General features: G+C 46.1%; 1 pseudogene; it reads left to right on the forward strand.

Moving 5' to 3' along the window:
* Nucleotides 1-271: 271 nt before the first annotated feature.
* Nucleotides 272-8,052, forward strand: LOC127532976 (plexin-B1-like; annotated as a pseudogene).
* The last annotated feature ends 13,012 nt before the right edge of the window (nt 8,053-21,064 follow it).

Consider the following 21,064-nt stretch of genomic DNA (forward strand, 5'->3'; position numbering starts at 1 on the left):
AGCCCCCACCAGGTAGCACACACCTTTACCTGCAGCAGGTCGGTGCTGTCCGTCTACCTGTCTCACTGTGTCCACCTGTCTGTCTGTCTGTCTGTCTGTAGTTCCAGTATGCCGTCAGTGAGCTCCAGTATTCAGCTCCCGTCTACCTGCGGAGAGGACAGAGACGCATCGACGCCTCACCTGGACTGCGTGTAAGAACCTCACCTGTGTGTGTTTGTACACCTGTATTTGTGGGACAGACCGGCTGATGATGTTTGTGTCTCATTAATATTCAGTGCAGCTGTACGACTGCTCAGCCGGCCAATCAGACTGCTCCCAGTGCAGGGCGGTACCTGAGGAGTACGGCTGCGTCTGGTGTCCAGGTAGCCCCGCCCCCAACTGTGTTTACAACCAGTCCTGTCTCAGTGAACCGACAGACACCTGCCCGCCTCCTCAGATCACACAGGTGAGTCTCCACAATAGTCTGTCCATCCTGTTACCATGGAAACGCTCTAACGGTCCACCTGTCCGCAGGTGTTGCCAATCTCTGGGCCTCTGGAGGGCGGAGTCCTGGTGACCATCACAGGTCCAACCTGGGATGAGGTTCGAGGACATGGTGGGCGGAGTCACAGTGGCTGGTGTGCAGTGTCTGCCTCAGCCTGAAGGATACCTGATCTCCACCAGGTGAGCACCTGACATTCAGCAGGAGGCATGTCCTCTTGATCAGCACTGACCAAAACACACACACTTACAATCTGTGTGTGTGTGTGTGTCTGTGTGTGTTAGGGTTGTGTGTGAGCTGCAGCCCAGTGGAGAGCAGGAAGGAGGGGCCTGTCCTGGTTACCATGGGAACAACTGCCCCTGGGAGGTCAATGCAGATGTTCACCTATCAGGTAAGACTCAGTCCTAAAGACCAGAACCAATTAGGTCCAATCAGAACCAACCAGCTCCAACCAGAACCACCAGGTCCACACCTCATCCAACCAGAGGCCCCTGTAGTTCACTTCAGTCCAGGACTCAGTCCAGCTGAGCAGTTCTTGTACCTGACAGAACCAGAACTGGACTGTCTCCCTGCTGAGTCCTTTGATGAACAAACCTAAGGATGAACGTCTTCCTCTGTGATGTATCTACTGGATCAGGGGAACCTGGATCAGGAGAACCAGCTGGACCTGGTTAGAGTTCACTTCTGTCCCACTAGAACCTGGATCCAACCTGAGAAACCGTGATGATAAAACACAACTTTAAAGCTTCTGGTCTGATTGATCAGGTCTGATTGATCTGGTCTGTTCAGGACCCTCAGCTGCTGGATCTGGTTCCTGATCGAGGTCCGGTTTCTGGAGGAACCAGGCTGACCATCAGAGGACGCCAGCTGTTGACGGGACAAACATCCGACCTGAGCGCCTTCGTGGGTACCCAGCCCTGCTACATGTGAGTACTGCTACTGCCAGTAGTACAGTAATCCTCTCCATACTACTACCAGTAGAACTGCTAGTCCTGTCCTACTAGTACCAGTAGAACTGCTAGTCCTGTCCTACTAGTACCAGTAGAACTACAGTCCTGTCCTACTAGTACCAGTAGAACTAGTCCTGTCCTACTACTACCAGTACTACTAGTCTTGTGCTACTACTACCAGTAGTACTGCTATTGCCAGTAGTACCAGTAATCCTCTCCATACTACTCCAGTCTACATTTTTTAGTCTACATTTGTGCCAGCTGCCAGCGTAGTGGTGTTCAGGAGCTCTGCCAAACATTTCGGGATTTTTGTCATTTCTGGGCCCAAAGGGAACTAATTATATGAATTTAGTTGCTTTATCTCCCCGTGGATTATTTTTTGATATTCGTGATATAAAGTGTTTGATATGGCAACGCGCAGCCGTGCACAGGATAAGGACGAGAATGATCTGCTGCTGAAGGAGATCAGGTTGTTGAATACTAAAATCAACAACATTGAAGAAAAACTGACTTCCAAAGTGGATGAATTATGGATTTCACTTAAAACATTTTGAAAGAGAAAATTAAAACAATGAAGGATGAGTTTGGCTCGGAAATTGGCGAATTGAAATCCAGAATGGCACAATTGGAAGAGAAGGTAAAGTTGCAGTACAGCCGCCCGCCGAATCCTTTTGACCCCGATGTTTCTATTGTGGTCATGGGTTTACCCCGGAGTAAACGAGAACTTGGCTGATAAGATGAAAGAAGTGATTGAAGATGGCTGTGCTTGTGACAAAGAGGTGACTCTGGTAGCACTGGAGAGGGCTGCATGCACGGGACCAGGCCCGGCGTGGTGAAAGCGGCTTTGGCATCTGTGAAGGAAAAAGTTGCTGTGGGCTCAGAGGAAAATCTAAGTTTAAATCTACAGAGAAGTTTCAGCGAGTCTTCCATCAGAGCCGCCAAATCGCACACAGAGCGCGTAATGGGAGAAAACTTCAAAGTGATTCTATGTCATTTACCGATTGGAAATGAATATTTGTATCGGGGAATGGAAAGCTTCGTCAACGTGGAAAGCGTGTGAACCTGCCGTGTACTGAGCGCTGTTGCTGCGGGGGGCAGAGGAGGAAGAGACCCGGCATGGAAACGCTGAGGGGAACGCTGCCAGCTCAGTAAGATTTGACTCTTCTTGTTTATTCGCTGGTGCACTGGAACGTAAATGGCTGGACAAATACGAACTGTACGCTTAGGGCTCTAATGTTGCTGTCGCTAAATCCTGATATTATTTCACTTAACGAAACACATTTGGTTGCTGACGATGCTGTGGAGGCTTCATGGCTATCGTTGGTTTGGAAACAACAGAAAAAGGCACATAAAAGCACCCAAAGGCTGTGGTGGGGGTGGACTCCTAATTAAAAGTGGACTTTTTTGAACAATTTAAGATCAACATGAATAAGTCTGGGGATGGTGTTTTAGGAGTACACTTTGAGCATAGATACACTAAATATAACTTTGTGGTGTTCTCCTGTCAGAGGGAGAGACTGTGAGACATTCTTTGATGCCTATTGACTGAAATATACGGTCTTGATGTCGATGCAACCTACATTTGTGGTGACTTTAATAGTGGTATTGCTGATAAACAGAGACTGCATTGAGGACTTGGACAATATCCCGCCAAGAGTGGTGTTAGATTTTATTTGTAATAGTCACGGTGATTCATTTCTTGATTTTCTGAGAGGGCTCAAAGTGCTGTATTTTGAACGGCAGGTTAATGAGAGCGATGATAATTTTACGTCTGTTTCAGTTCGAGGAAAGGCTGTTGTGGATTATATTTGTGACGCCCATACTTGCTTGGAGTCGTGTCTTAATTTTAAAGTAATTACAGCCTCAGACCTTCTGGATCAAAATGCAGAGGAATGTCTCCCTCTTGTTGGAGATAGATGTCATCTACCTGATCATTCTTTACTGGTATTAACTCCCAAATAACACTGGGAGAATGCATTAGTTCGTGCTTCTAAAAGAAGACAGAGGCCACTCCCTGAGACCTTTCTGACATCCACTCCATGTCAAACTGCAGTACTGGAGCTTAGAGAAAAAACAGAATTATGTCCAAATACTCAGAATGATGCTGATTTATGGTACAATGATTTTTGTAATTTGATAAGTGATGAATTGAATTCTGGCCAAAAGATACTACTTAATAAAAATCTTCAGAATTTTAAAGGAAATTCAAAACCCTTTTGGAATGCCCATCTTCAAAAGTTATGGAATGAGCGTAAAACAGCTGAAGAAGAGTTCCTTAATTCAAAGGTGTCACAGGATAGAATAGAGCTGAGGGGGAGCTATGAGCAATCACTCTTTGATAAATATTTAAGAATTTATCAAAGAAGATTTTTTAAGAGGTCAGGCATTAAAGCTCGATCATTTACAAACAAGCAATCCACAACAATTCTGGAAAGAGATCAGTAAATTGGGACCACAGAGGGCCAAGGTAATTCTGATGGAAGTTATTTTAGAAGATGGTGCTGTGGAGTTTAGAAAAGAAAGAGTGGTCAAAAAGTGGGGACAGCATTCTTCTATTTTCTGGACGAATGTGGAATAGTTTGGATCCAGTGTTTATGATGTCTCTATTAAAGTGAAGGAGGATCTGGAGTTTTACATGTGTGGTGGTGCTAGTGATAGCTGCCAGTCAGATAGGGTCCTTCATTTTAGCATTACCTTGGCAGGAAGTGGGATGATGCGCTCAAAAAGACCAGGCTGAGGAAAGGCTATGGGAGTTGAAGAAATTCCAAATGAAGTCTTAAAGTCTCCATCACTCCTGAACGTGCTCTATGATTTATTCTGTTTCTGCTTTGAACACGGTGTTATCCCCTCTGCACGCTACAAGTCAGTTATTAAACCTATTCCAAAATCGGTCAAAGATGATCCTGAATACCTCTCAGTTATAGAGAAATCAGTACTGTCTATAAATATATTCTAGTATTTTAAATGCTAGATTGACTACATTTGTGGAAACAACAGAGTATTTGGTGGATTCTGAAAACAGAGCATGTATTGATCACGTTTACTCTGTCAACAATAGTCACAACTAGACTAACAGAAAATAAATCCACTTTTATTTGTTTTGGCAGACTTTAAAAAAGCATTTGATTGGGTGGGACAGGGATCTGTTATGTTTGAAGCTTCTTCAAGCGGGAGTTGATGTAAAGTTTCTATGGAGCATTGAAGTCTGTTTGCAAACTGTAGAGCAGGGGGTCGGCAAGTAGATGTTTGTAAACAATCGAACAGCGGGCCAACCTGCAGGGGGGGGCGGAGCTTCTACAGCTGACATCACGTCCTGATTCTGATCACCAGATGTATTAAAAATGACTCCCGAGACACACACATGTTTTGCACACACTGTTGCTCAGTGAAATCTGGTACAACCGTGTCTCTGACCAGTAGCACAAATGTGGAAATGCCCGGCAGCAGCCGACCACGAGAGTTTGGTGTTGCGGTGACGGACTGGCTTGGCTCCGTGCCAAATCAAATTTTCAAAATCATCTGACGGGCCAGATATTATTCCTGACGGGCCAGTTTTGGCCCGCGGGCCGCAGTTGCCGACCGCTGCTGTAGAGTGTGTGCAGGTGAATGAAGAAGCAGACTGAGTGGCTCCCAATTCCCTTTGGTGTAAAACAAGGAGATGTTTTATCCCAGGCCTGTTGTCTTTATTTATAAATGATTTGGCTCTGGAAATCTACATCTGAACCTACAGTAGGTATACGCCTGGACAGTGTGACTGTAGACGTCCTACTCTGTGCTGATGATGCTGCACTGCTGGCTGAGACAGCTGAGGATTTACAATGTTACATGTTTTACATAACTGGTGCTGTAGATGGAGACTTGTGATAAATCAAGAAAAAAAATCTAATTATGCATTTTAGGAAAAGATCTGCTCCACGTAGCACAAGAGTGTGAACATTTGATAACATGAATCTGGAGTATTTTACTCACTATAAATATTAGGGTTTACATTTGATGAGTTTATGAGTTTTTGATGGAGTTAAAATCCTCGGCAGCTTCATCCAGCAGAGCTTTGGGGTCTGTGATAAAGAAGTTAAAAGTGTGCAAAGATCTTGGATGTTAGTACATTCACCCAGCTGTATGATGCCTGTGTGTCCCCTGTGCCAACTATGCTGCAGGTGTGTGTGTGTGTGGGGGGGGGCAAACAGATCCCAGCTTTAGAAGCTGTAGAAACAGAGCAATCCGCTGCTTCTAGGGAGTTCACAAGTTTGTTCCAGTCTTGGCAGCACAGGGCGATAAGGGCTGGGTTCCTGGATCTATCCTAAGGAAATGTGAAGTGGTCAGACTGTGGAACCGGATTATTTATGTCTGATAACAGAATAACAAGAAAGGTCTTCCTTTGGAGTAAATCTAACTCTCCCTGGGCTGCGGAGCTTCGAGCAGTTTTTAATGAAGCACAGCTTCTTTATAGATTTCATAACAATTTGTCCTGCAATATTAAAGACATTCAAACAAAATTATTGTCTACATTTAAAGAAAAGTGGAAAAGTGAGATTTTGATGAAACCCAAGTTACGGACTTATGTTCAGATAAAGGATGATTTCGAGGCAGAATTTTACGTTAAATCTAATCTGACAAGGAGCCAGAGATCCCTGATTGCTCAATTATGAACTGGAATTCTCCTCTGGCTTTAGAGACCGGAAGGTTCTCACAAACACCTGAGGAAGACAGACTCTGTGGACTACGTAAACTGGGAGAAGTTGAGAGTGAATCTCATTTTTGTTGTATTGTTCTTTTTGTGATGACCTCAGAAATGTGTTGTTCAGTGAAGTATCTGTTAAAAAGCCTGATTTGTTCTGGTGTAGTGACGATGACAAGATGAAATATTTGTGTACATATAATGTTTTAACCTGGCTGCATTTGTTTGTAAAGCCTGGAAGAGGCGGCAGACTTCTTTATTTAAATAATGAATTCTAAAATGTGTTTATTCTACCTACTGCTGGCAACTGGCTTGGTGTGTATTTTGGTGTCTTATAAGCCCATGTTAGGGCTGGCATACTGAATGTATGTAAGACACAATAATAAGAAATTCATTCATTCATTCACCAGTAGTACCCAGTAATCCTCTCCATACTACTACCAGTAGTACTACTAGTCCTCTCCATACTACTACCAGTAGAACTACTAGTCCTGTCCTACTACTACCAGTAGAACTACTAGTCCTGTCCTACCACTACCAGTAGTACTACTAGTCCTGTCCTACTACTACCAGTAGAACTACTTGTCCTGTCCTACCACTACCAGTAGTACTACTAGTCCTGTCCTACCACTACCAGTAGTACTACTTGTCCTGTCCTACTACTACCAGTAGAACTACTTGTCCTGTCCTACCACTACCAGTAGTACTACTAGTCCTGTCCTACTAGTACCAGTAGAACTACTAGTCCTGTCCTACGAGTACCAGTAGAACTACTAGTCCTGTCCTACTACTACCAGTAGAACTACTAGTCCTGTCTTACCACTACCAGTAGAACTACTAGTCCTGTCCTACCACTACCAGTAGTACTACTAGTCCTGTCCTACCACTACCAGTAGTACTACTAGTCTGTCCTACTACTACCAGTAGTACTACTAGTCCTGTCCTGCTAGTACCAGTAGAACTACTAGTCCTGTCTTACCACTACCAGTAAACTACTAGTCCTGTCCTACCACTACCAGTAGTACTACTAGTCCTGTCCTACCACTACCAGTAGTACTACTAGTCCTGTCCTACCACTACCAGTAGTACTACTAGTCCTGTCCTACCACTACCAGTAGTACTACTAGTCCTGTCCTGCTAGTACCAGTAGAACTACTAGTCCTGTCCTACTAGTACCAGTAGAACTACTAGTCCTGTCCTACTACTAACCAGTAGAACTACTAGTCCTGTCCTACCACTACCAGTAGAACTACTAGTCCTGTCCTACTACTACAGTAGTACTACTAGTCCTGTCCTACTACTACCAGTAGAACTACTAGTCCTGTCCTACTACTACCAGTAGAACTACTTGTCCTGTCCTACCACTACCAGTAGTACTTACTAGTCCTGTCCTACTACTACCAGTAGTACTACTAGTCCTGTCCTACACTAACCAGTAGTACTACTTGTCCTGTCCTACTACTACCAGTAGAACTACTTGTCCTGTCCTACCACTACCAGTAGTACTACTAGTCCTGTCCTACTAGTAGCAGTAGAACTACTAGTCCTGTCCTACGAGTACCAGTAGAACTACTAGTCCTGTCCTACTACTACCAGTAGAACTACTAGTCCTGTCTTACCACTACCAGTAGAACTACTAGTCCTGTCCTACCACTACCAGTAGTACTACTAGTCCTGTCCTACCACTACCAGTAGAACTACTAGTCCTGTCCTAACCACTACCAGTAGAACTACTAGTCCTGTCCTACTACTACCAGTACTGCTGCTGTACTGAACTGTCTCCGTGTCTCAGAGTGGATGAGGTGAATGACACCCAGTTGGAGTGCCAGACTGGTCCCAGTAATCGGACCGGTGGCGTCCCAGTTCGTGTTTTCTTCGGTAAAGCTGAGCGGACTGTCCCAGACATCTCCTTCCGTTACCTTGACGACCCCTGTCATCACTGACGCGGCGCCTGCAGAGAGCTTCTACGCGTAAGAACCAATCACCATCCACCGTCGCTGAGGGGCTCTACCTGTATGTCCTAATATGGTGTCGTTTCCTGTCCTCAGCGGCGGCCGCATCGTCATGGTGACAGGCAGGAACCTGGACGTGGTGGCAGCAGCCAATCCTAGCTGTGTGGGTGGAGCCTGTGGAGGTCCAGAGAGTGAAACGGAGAAGACGATTGGCTCTGCTCACTGCCAAGCAGCAGCTGGTCTTCAAACAGCACCATGACAACGGTGGGACAGACATCCAATCAGATGCTAGCTCTGGTTACTGAACATATATGGACATGTCCCTCTACCTGGTCTGACCTGTCTGTCTGCCTCCAGGTGTCAGAGCACTGCTCCGTCCTGTCGTCCTCTCAGATGACCTGTCTCACTCCCACCGTGTCCCCTGAGCTCAAAGTTAAAGGAATCTGGTTCCAGCTGGACAACATCAGGGTCCACTATGAGAGCATCAAGGTACCCGTCTGTCTGTCTGACTGTCTGTCTGTCTGTCTGTCTGACTGTCTCTCTGACTGTCTGCCTGTCTGTCTCTCAGGGTAAAAGTTTCTCCTACTATCCGAACCCGGAGTTGTTTCCCTCTTAACCGTGAGGCTCCAGATGTTCCGTACCGGTTCAAACCTGGAGGAGTGATCGCTGTGGAGGTGAGTAACCGACTCCCAAGATGATTCTGACCCGGTGGACTCAGTAGACCGTCTGACCCTGTGGTCCTGGTTCCGTCCTTCAGGGTCTGGACGCTGACCAGAGCCATGTCCCTCAGGAGGTGACGGCTCGACTGGGAGACCAGGAATGTCAGGTGAAGACCCTGGACAGCACTCACCTCTACTGTGAAACCTCCAGAGATCCAACCAATGAGTGTGGAGGAGAGCAGCGACCTGCCCAGTCTGAAAGGTAACAAAGTAATACGCAGTAACACACAGTAACACACAGTACCACACAATAACACACAGTAACACACAGTAACACACAGTAACACACAATAACACACAGTAACACACAGTACAACAATACACACAGTAACACACAGTAACACACAATAACACACAATAAACACAGTAACACACAATAACACACAATAACACACAGTAACACAGTAATACGCAATAACACACAGTAACACAATAACACACAGAAACACACAGTAACACACAGTACACACAGTAACCACACAATAACCACAGTAAACACAGTAACACACATAACACACAGTAACACACAGTAACACACAGTAACACAGTAATACGCAGTAACACACAGTAACACACCAATAATACACAGTAACACACAGTAACACACAGTAACACAGTAACACACAGTAACACACAGTAATACGCAATAACACACAGTAACACACAGTAACACACAATAACACACAGTAACACACAATAACACACAGTAACACACAGTAACACAGTAACACACAGTAACACACAGTAACACACAATAATACACAGTAACACACAGTAACACACATAACACACAGTAACACACAGTAACACACAGTAACACACAGTAACACACATAATACACAGTAACACACAATAACACACAGTAACACCAATAACACACAGTAAGCACACAGTAAGCACACAATAACACACAGTAACACACAGTAACACACAATAATACACAGTAACACACAGTAACCACACAGTAACACAGTAACACACAATAACACACAGTACACACAGCAATAACACACAGTAACACACATAATACACAGTAACAACACACAGTAACACACAATAACACACAGTAACCACAGTAACACAGTAACACACAGTAACACACAGTAACACACAATAACACACAGTAACACACAGTAACACACAGTAACACAGTAATACGCAATAACACACAGTAACACACAATAATACACAGTAACGCACAGTAACAATAACACACAGTAACACAATAACACACAGTAACGCACAGTAACACACAGTAACACACCAATAATACACAGTAACAACACGATAACACACAGTAACGCACAGTAACACAATAACACACAGTAACGCACAGTAACACAGTAAACACACAGTAACACACAGTAACACACGATAACACACGGTAACACACAGTAACGCACAGTAACACACAATAATACACAATAATACACAGTAACACACGATAACACACAGTAACGCACAGTAACACAATAACACACAGTAACACAATAACACACAGTAACGCACAGTACACACAGTAACACACAATAATACAAGTAAACACACGATAACACACAGTAACGCACAGTAACACAATAACACACAGTAATGCACAGTAACACAGTAACACACAGTAACACACAGTAACACACGATAACACACGGTAACACACAGTAACACACAATAACACACAGTAACACACAGTAACACACAATAACACACAGTACACACAAATACACAGTAACGCACAGTAACACAATAACACACAGTAACACAATAACACGACAGTAACGCACAGTAACGCACAGTAACACACAGTAACACACAATAATACACAGTAACACACGATAACACACAGTAACGCACAGTAACACAATACACACAGTAACGCACAGTAACACAGTAACACACAGTAACACCAGTAACACACGATAACACACGGTAACACACAGTAACGCACAGTAACACACAATAATACACAATAATACACAGTAACACCACAGTAACGCACAGTAGCACAATAACACACAGTAACACAATAACACACAGTAACGCACAGTAACGCACAGTAACGCACAGTAACACACAGTAACACACAATAATACACAGTAACACAATAACACACAGTAAACACAATAACACACAGTAACGCACAGTAACGCACAGTAACACACAGTAACACACAATAATACAGTAACACACGATAACACACAGTAACGCACAGTAACACAATAACACACAGTAACGCACAGTAACACAGTAACACACAGTAACACACGGTAACACACGGTAAACACAGTAACGCACAGTAACACACAATAATACACAATAATACACAGTAACACACGATAACACACAGTAACGCACAGTAACACAATAACACACAGTAACACAATAACACACAGTAACGCACAGTAACGCACAGTAACACACGATAACACACAGTAACGCACAGTAACACAATAACACACAGTAACGCACAGTAACACAGTAACACACAGTAACACACAGTAACACACAGTAACACACGATAACACACGGTAACACAGTAACGCACAGTAACACAATAAACACAGTAACGCACAGTAACACAGTAACACACACAGTAACACACGATAACACACGATAACACACAGTACCACACAGTAACACAATAACACACAGTAACACACAGTAACACACAGTAACACAGTAACACACAGTAACACACAGTAACACACGTAACACAGTAACACACAGTAACACACAGTAACACACAGTAACACACGATAACACACGATAAACACAGTACCACACAGTACCACACAGTAACACAATAACACACAGTAAACACAGTAACACACAGTAACACAGTAACACACAATAACACACAGTAACACACAGTAACACAATAACACACAGTAACACACAGTAACACACGGTAACACACAGTAACGCACAGTAACGCACAGTAACACAATAACACACAGTAACGCACAGTAACACAGTAACACAGTAACACACAGTAACACACGATAACACACATACACAGTACACACACCACACAGTAACACAATAACACACAGTAACACACAGTAACACACAGTAACACCCATAACACACAGTACCACACAGTACCACACAGTAACACAATAACACACAGTAACACACAGTAACACACAGTAACACAGTAACACGGATAACACACGATAACACACAGTACCCACAGTAACACACAGTAACACAATAACACACAGTAACACAATAACACACAGTAACACACAGTAACACACAATAACACACAGTAACACAGTAATACACAGTAACACACAATAACACACAGTAACACACGATAACACACAGTAAACAATAACACACAGTAACACAGTAACACACACACAGTAACACACAGTAACACACAATAACACACAGTAACACAGTAATACACAATAACACACAATAGCACACAGTAACACACGATAACACACGATAACACACAGTACCACACAGTAACACACAGTAACACACAGTAACACAATAACACACAGTAACACACAGTAACACGCAGTAACACAATAACACACAGTACCACACAGTACCACACAGTAACACACAGTAACACAATAACACACAGTAACACACAGTAACACACAATAACACACAATAACACACAGTAACACAGTAACACAATACACACAATAACACATAACACACGATAACACACGATAAACGTACACACAGTAACACACAGTAACACACACAGTAACACACACGCAGTAACACAATAACACCAGTACCACACAGTACCACACAGTACACACAGTAACACAATAACACACAGTAACACACAGTAACAACATCTTCTGCTCTGGGCCTCATCACCACCTGAGCTGTTCTTCTGACCCATCTCACCCTGATGCCATCCAGCAGTGGAGAAAACAGCATCTCCTGCAAGCAGCTTTGTACATACCGGATCTGTTGTCAACAACAAGGGCGCCAATTTCGTCTTCCTTCATTTTTCTGTTTGAGGGAGGGTTTTCGGCTGAGGACTGTGTCTGAGGGCTACACTCCGCTCTGATAGGAGGATTGCTGTAGAAATGAAGGCGTTGTACTGAACCATGGTGGTGAAGAGGGAGCTGATTCTCTAGGAGAAGATCTCAGTTTACCATCCATCTACGATTCAACCCTCACCTATGGTCATGAGCTCTGGGTAGTAACCCAAAGAATGAGATCGTGGATACAAGCGTCTGAAATGAGCTTCCTCTGTAGGGTGTCTGGGCTCAACCTTAGAGATAGGAGGAGAAGATCAGACATCTGAAGGGAGCTCAGAGTGGAGCTGCTGATCCTTTATCTCGGAAGGAACCAGTGGAGGTGGTTTGAACATCTGAATCAGATCCTCCAGGGAGACTTCCTTTGGAGGTTTTCTGACCATGTCCTCTTGGAGGAGACCCCAGGGTAGAACCAGAACCCTCTGGAGGGATTATAGATCTCATCTGGCCTGGGAACTCCTCGGGATCCTCCAGGAAGAGCTGGAAAGCATTGCTGAGAGGAAGAATGTCTGGAATGACCTGCTTCATCTGCTGCCTCCATGAGCTGACCCCGGATAAGAGGAAGAAGATGGATGGATGGATGGATGGATGATGGATGAATGATATGCCTGGGCAATGGTCGTCAGAATTGAATTAACACTGACCACACCTCACAGAGTATAAAGCTGAGGCAACATCAAACCCCCCACCAGAACGAAGAAAGCCTCTGTGATGAGAGTGAAACGTCTTCCAAGGAACTGTCTTAAAAGTCCATTGGATTGATTAACAACCTTGGATAACCATGACCTGGATTTGAATGAGAAACTACACAGACAGGAAACAGAGAGTTCTACAGCTGCAGGAACATCGGACAGGTTTAAATTCCACCACAAGAACAACAAATGTCCTCATTTCACAACTAATTTAAAACTGTTTATAACTGGCTGTTGATGACGATCTGTCTGAACCCCAATTCAGAAACGAGTCTGATTCATCTTTAACAGAATGACCTCAGAACCACATTTCTTCACCTTCTGATGTGGTGTCTAAAAAGGTTCTAGGTTACTGGAGTTCTTCTGGTTACTCCAATAAAAAAATTAAAACCAGGTGGTCCGCAAAGAACTGTCTGGAAAATAGTTCCTTAAACAACCTAATTTTTGGAAATTCTTGAGGCAACTTTCAAGGTGCTAAATTAATCCATGTTTTTTGTTGTTCTTTGTGGCCATTGGAAGTTCTTCAGAGAACCTCTTGCTAAAAGTTCTTTGAAAGAACTAAAATTGTGTTTTCAAGAAACCTCTTGCTAAAAGGTTTTTTGGAAGAAGCTGAAAATGTGGTTTCAGTAGCTTGCTCTGAGAACCATTTTGGTTCCAGTTACTAGAACGTTATTTTCTGTGAACTACAGTTTGTTCGCTCACAGTTGATGTTTGAGCCTGGATCTACGGTGAAGAGAAAGACAAGAAGAACCACAAGCAGGCTGGTCGGAAATGTTCCAACTCATGCTGAACAGAGCTCCTGCCTGTGGGAACCATTGGTCCGGAGTTCTGTCCTTGCGTTCCTATGAGTGAGTGCACATGAGAAGATGCTCCAGCAAGACGCACCGAGCCGAGCAGTTCAAATCCAGACCTGAGAACCTGGTGAGTCGACCTGGACTCGACCTTGGATGGAGGAGGACTGGGAGGGACTGGTCAGGAACTGGAGTCACACTATGAACGCTCCCTTGAATCCTGGTCTGGGTTCTGTTATTGCGTTCAGAGATCTCAGATTCAGAGGCGCGTGGTTCACTAGAAAATGCAAAATACAAACTAGTCGTCTGAGCTCAGTAGATCAATAATCAAATCATGTGATCAGAAGCTTTTTTAAATTGGGCTTTGACTAACAGACAGCAGGGAACTCTGCGAAAGTAGTTACAGGGCAGCAAGTGACGACGATGTTCCTGAAGCTGATTGGGAATTGTCGATGTGCACCACAGGCTGGTTTCAGGGTTCTGGTTAGTTCAACGTTAGTTTAACCATCAGTTAACTGCTGCTGTGTGAAGGAATTCTAAAGACCTGGGATCTCCTGAGTTGACTATAAAAACCTCGTATGTCCCAACACACAACACACACAAACACACACAAACACACACACCACACGCACACACACACACACACACACCACACACACACACACACACACACACACACACAACAACACACACCACTCAGCAGGAAGACACAGCGCCACAGCCGTCCAATCAGATTCTCTGCGCTCATCCTTCTCAGCAGTAGAGTCATCAGAGGTCAGGGACTTATTTCTCCACCAGGCGGCGACCTGCTGCAGCCGATACGCCACTGCAATCTTCGACCAGAACTGTCCTCCTCAGAGAACATGATGACCTGACAGCAGGACAACACAGACAACAGACAGACAAGGTTAGAGCAGGCAGACGGCAGGCAGACAGACAGGACAACCGGGCAGGCAGGCAGACCAGGCAACAAGGTAGACAGGCAGCAGGCAGACAAGACAGGCAGACAGGCAGGCAGACAGGACAGGTGACAGGCAGACAGACAGGAGGGCAGACATGAGAGGTAGACCAGGGCAAGAAAAAAACGGCAGGGCAGACAGACAACAGAACAGGCAGGCAAACGACGGGTAGACGGGCAGCAGGCAGACAGACAGGTAGACGGCCAGGCAGACAGACAGACAGAAGGGCAGGCAGGCAGAAGGTAGACATACAGGGCAGGCAGGCAGGCAGGGCAGACAGACAGACAGACAGACAGACAGACAGACAGGCAGGGGGAGGTAGACAGATCCTTTATGGCTCAGACTTGTGAAATAAAACAGATTCATGTCTTATTCCACCTGGTCGTAATACTTGTTGAGACTGTTAGAGTCATGAAGTAGCAACGAGACTGTTCCATCTCTGAGGCCAAACTTCTGCAGACAGACAGACAGCAGGCAGGCCAGACAGACAGACATGACAGACAGAAGACAGTTATTTTATAATTCTCAGGCATTTCGGTTCTACAGGTGAGTGTTTGTCACTGACCCCGACAGTTCAGTCAGAGTGAGTCATCTCCTTGATAACAGCCTAGCAGCCGTGGATTGTCCACTTAAGTACCTACACACACACACACACACACACACACACACACCAGACACTATTATATAGGGTCACATACTAAACCGTGCCAAGCTAAGTGTTTCTATGGTAACCGTGCAGCTAAGTGTTTCTATTTGGTAACGTGCAGGCTAAGTGTTTCTATGGTAAATCGACAGCGATTGTTGCTACGTAACAATACAGCTAAGTGTTGCTATTTGGCAACGGAACTTGTGGCGTGTTGTGTGAGCGTGTAGCTGTCTCACCTCTCCACCAGCGCTTGTATCGTGGGGAATCTTCTCTGCGTACAGCAAGCTTGTTGAAGGAGAGTCCTGATGACAAAGGTTACCGTCAGGTACATGACTAAAGCATAAAGAGCAGACAGACAGTCAGACAGACAGACAGGTCATACCCGTCCCACTTTGTGCTCCGAGGTGGTGCAGGAGTCGATGAAGTCTGAGCGATGACTGACAGGACCGTCGATGCGTCGGTCACCTAACGTCCAGAACAAACTGAGGTTTCTTCAGGAGTTCACCCAGACCTGAGGAGGAACTGGAGAGGGACAGACAGGTCAGACAGACAGTGCAGAGAGAGAGAAAGTCTCTGCCAGGGGCTCCAGCTGGTGTCTCACCTGTTGGTCTTTCCAGATGTGGACGGTCTCTGGGTCGTCAATTCCTGTCTCAGCCAGTCGTCCAGGAAAGTCGAAGAAAACCTGGACGGCGATGGGAGGAGGAGCTTCGTACTGAGATCGCCACGGAAGACGTCGTCCACCAAAACTTCTGCAACGTCCCCTACAGAGATAGTAGACAGGTGAGAGACAAAAGGTAGAGCAAGACATGTTGGAGACAGGACAGGTTGGAGACAGAAAGGTGAGAGATAGACAAGTTGGACACAGGACAGTTGGAGACAGACATGTGAGGGACAACAAGGAAGGACAGAAAGGTAAGAGACAACAGGTGATGGACAGACAGGTTGGGGAGACAGACAGGGTAAGAGACAACAGGTGAAGGGATAGACCGGTGGGAGACAAGGACAGGTGAGGGACAGACAGTTGGAACAGACAGGTGAGGACATTCCGGTGAATTCCAGGTGTACCTCATGGACAGCCAGCCTGGTCGGTAGATCTCAGGTATGGCCTTGCCCTCTCTCGTTCCCTCATTTGCTCTCCTGTTTTGGGATCTCAGGATCTTCGCTGCCTTCACCAGGTGCCCACAGCCTTAGCCCCCTCCTCCTCCTCCCGCCTCTAGCATCGGTTGTTTCTACGGCAACCACACAGAGACGTTTCACCACGAACCAGACGAAGGACAGTAAAGACTACCAGAGCTGTCGGTTCTGGATGGACCGGCTTGATCTTAAACAGCTTCTGTGTTGAATGGTGTCTAGTGAGATGCGGTTTCTTGTCTGGACACTGGTTGATGAGCATTCACGTTTGTTCCTGTTCATCCTGTTTCTACAGATTCCTAGATGTTCTAGACGTTCTATGTTGTTGTTGTTGTGTCAGAATTTGAGTTCAGTAATTTCCAGCAAATTGTCTTTAAGTTGATGTCCTGATGTTCTGTTGCTGTTCTGCAGTAACTGATGTTCTGTAATTCTAATTCACATGTTCTAGATGGTTCTAGGTGGATTCTAGATGGTCCGAGATGGTTCTAGATGGTTCTTGTGTGGTTTTTACTCTCTCCTGTCTGGGAACACCTGGTTGACTCCAACTCCGCCTGAAACTCTGGAACGAGGATCAGAGCGACCGTGGTTCATCTGGAACCTGCAGGAGGACAGAAACAGGGAACAAACGAGGTGGAGAAGGGGGCGGGGCCCAGGCGGACGCGCTGTGATTGCGTCGAAGACATCGTTACCTTGTAGTGCTGCAGAGTGTTGAGTCGTTTCCAGCGACGCCTGAACCACCGCCGTGACTGACATCATCACCGACAGGGTCAGGTGACCCGCCTGACCTGAACGCCATTCTGTCAGCAAACACAGAGACAGTTGATACGAGCTGTCTGCCAAGCACAAACAGGTGAGACAGGTGAGCAGTGAGACGAGGTCCAGACTGGCTGCAGTCTCTGAGAGAACGGAGCTCCTCGATACACCTGAGCCAGGATCTTATCCTTCACGTAGACAAACAGGGTAGGTTGAAGAGGCAGGTAACAGGTGAGGAAACAGACAGACAGACAGGTAGGTGAGAGGCAGGGTAGACAGTGAAGGAACAGGACAGACAGGTTAGGTAAGGCAGGTAGACAGGTGAGGAACAGACAGGACAGGTACCTACCTGTGTGATGGTGCGGTGTCGAGCACCTTAAACAGACACGCTGAACCTCACGCCTTCTTCACCAACACTGTCAGAGTCTGAGAAGAGACAGGTACAGGAAATGGAGACAGCGTGTTGACACTAACAGCTGAATGAGTGTACAAACAGGGAAAGGTGTGTTTTGCCGTGGTTACCATGGCACAGTTAGTCGATCTGTCTTCTCGCAGCGGTTGGCTGTCGTTGAGCGTCCGCTTGGCTTCCCCGTCACCACGTCCGACCGTCCTTGTCCACCTGGTAACTTTAATGGCGCTCTGAGAGCATATAGAGAGGCTCCCCCGCCACCTCCTGACCCACAGGGGAAAACAGGGAGACAGGTGAGACAGGCAGCAGACAGCACAGGGCGGTTACACACTGACAGGCAGACAGCTACCTCAGGAAGGAGTAGAGGCAGATGGACATCCAAGTTGTCAGCATCTTCTCAACAACCGTCTGCAGTCTGAAGATGGAGAGTGGACAGAAATGAAGCAGACAGACAGAAAGGTTAGACAGGACAGGCAGACAGACAGGGCAGACGTCAGACAGACAGAAGTAGACAGACGAGGTGACAGAAACAGGCAGACAGACAGACATGGTAGACAGAACGTGGTGACAGGACAGACAGACAGAACAGGTAGACAGCAGACAGAAGCGTTTAGAGACAGACAGATAGGTAGACAGAAGGTAGACTAGACAAGCAGACAGACGGGGTAGACAGACAAGACAGGTAGACAGGCAGACAGACAGACAGGTAGACAGGTATGCAGACAGACAAGTAGACAGACAGACAGACGGGTAGACAGACAGGTAGACAGACAGACAGGCAGGCAGACATGGACAGGTAGACAGACAGACAGACAGACAGACAGATAAGCAGGTAGAGCAGAACAGGTAGACAGGCAGACAGACAGACAGGTAGACAGACAATAGGTAGACCAGACAGTAGAACAGACAAAAAAGCAGACAGGACGGGTGTACAGACAGACAGACAGGACAGACAGGCAGGACAGACAGGTAGACAGACGACAGACAGATAGACAGATAGACAGGTAGACAGACAGGTGACGAGGTAGCAGGACAGGACAGGTACACAGACAAGACAGAGCAGACAGACAGACAGACAGATAGACAGATAGACATTAGACAACAGATAGACGGTTAGACAGACAGAGACAGGCAGACAGACAGACTCTTTAACTCAAACATTTATTTAACTAGGTTCAGCATCAAACAACTGAAATTGGGACTGAAAACCTTTAGAACTAAAACTCTGAACCCAGACGGTTGATCAGGGAACTGTTGACTGTGGATACTCATCAGACTCCTTAAACATCTAACTGCAGGTTCTATGGTTTGCATCTGAAGTTTTGTCCACCGTTGGTTCTATGTGCGGTTCTGGTACATACCGGCGCAGCATGAGTTTGGGGTTCTTGGCGATCGTACTGCTGACCAAGTCCTGCAGCAAGACTCTTCATCACCTCGGTTGAAAGTACTCCAGCTTGCTCGGCAGAGCCATGGTGAGCAGACTGGCCCATAGCCCGGTTCCCTCTGAGAGAAAGCCTGCTGGGCCTCCAGGTGTGGAATGAATGAACTAGACACAGAAAACAACGTCAACCCTGTACGTCCAGGGGTCACCGGACCTCACCTGTCCCTGAAGCCCCGCCCAACGCACCCTGGTGAGGAAACAGTTGTTCGGTTTGAAGGCAGTTGTTGAGCTGCTGGAGGCCTTGTTCCACCGTCTGCTCCGGGGACTCCGGCAGTCCAGCTTGCCGCTCAAGCGGCGCCCGCCTGCTGCCCGGGGAAGAACACCCTCTCTGCATAGGTCCTGTAGTCCAGCAGGGGGAGTCCTGGTCCTCGCAACGTCCACTGCTCCAGGTCCATTCATCGTCTGTCATCAGTCTGCAGAGAGGAGGAGAACACAGATGTGGTCAAACAGAAACGACGAGGAATCTTGCAGTTTCAACATTTCAAGAGGTTGAACCAGCAGCGGAAACACTACTTCAGGAGGAAAAAAAACCTGAGAGACTCTGAAACATCTGCCAGTTTTTGAATGAGGACACAGTTGACCTTCAGTTTGTTCAGGCTCAGTTGCGTTCTGTAACTCTTGCGGGGCCCAAAATTTTTGGATTTTTTCCTTTCCCCCCCAACGGGTTGACTCCAGAGTTTCCAAACTGCAGTTAAAACCTTCTTATAACTCTGAGAGCCTGTTACTTTTCCTCCTGCGACAGAAACCACAGAGAGCATCTGGTAGTCAGTAAGCCATGGAGACAGACAGACAGACAGACAGCAGACAGGCAGGCAGGCAGGCAGACAAGACAGACAGACAGACAGACAGACAGACAGACAGGACAACAGGAGGCAGCAGACAGACAGACAGACAGCAGGCAGCAGACAGACAGCAGGAAGTACAGAACAGACAGACAGGAGACAGGCAGGCAACAGACAGACAGGCAAACAGAAGACAGGCAGACAGACAGGCAGACAGACAGGTAGTCTAGCCTGTACAGAGAATGATGACCAGCACTGACAGATGGATGACAGCTGCTCCGCCCCCAAACCGATCGAGCAGCCAATGGACGGGGGAGACAGCAGAGTAGGTCGCTGTCGTACTGAACCAATCCCAGGTCCACCTTGCAGTTCCCCATGAACACCTGAGAGACAGACAGGTGGGCAGAAGGGTGAACAGGCACAAGTGGTTATCCTGGAGCCCTGACAGAGACCGAAAGTCCTGTTCTCCTGTCCGGTTCTGAAAGAGGCTCAGTCAGACATGATGGCTGGAGATTAGTCTTCCAGTAAAGACAGGTTTTTTAATGACCGAAAATAAGACAATTGTAAATCTGAAATGTTAAAGACCACCAAACAGATGCAAATAAACCAAAATAGTGGCAACAAGCAACCAAAAACGATGGCATAAAAGAACAAAAAAATCTTCCATATC

The sequence above is a fragment of the Acanthochromis polyacanthus genome, chromosome 2 (genome assembly GCF_021347895.1).
Source record: "Acanthochromis polyacanthus isolate Apoly-LR-REF ecotype Palm Island chromosome 2, KAUST_Apoly_ChrSc, whole genome shotgun sequence".
In the NCBI taxonomy this organism is placed as follows: Eukaryota; Metazoa; Chordata; class Actinopteri; family Pomacentridae; genus Acanthochromis; species Acanthochromis polyacanthus.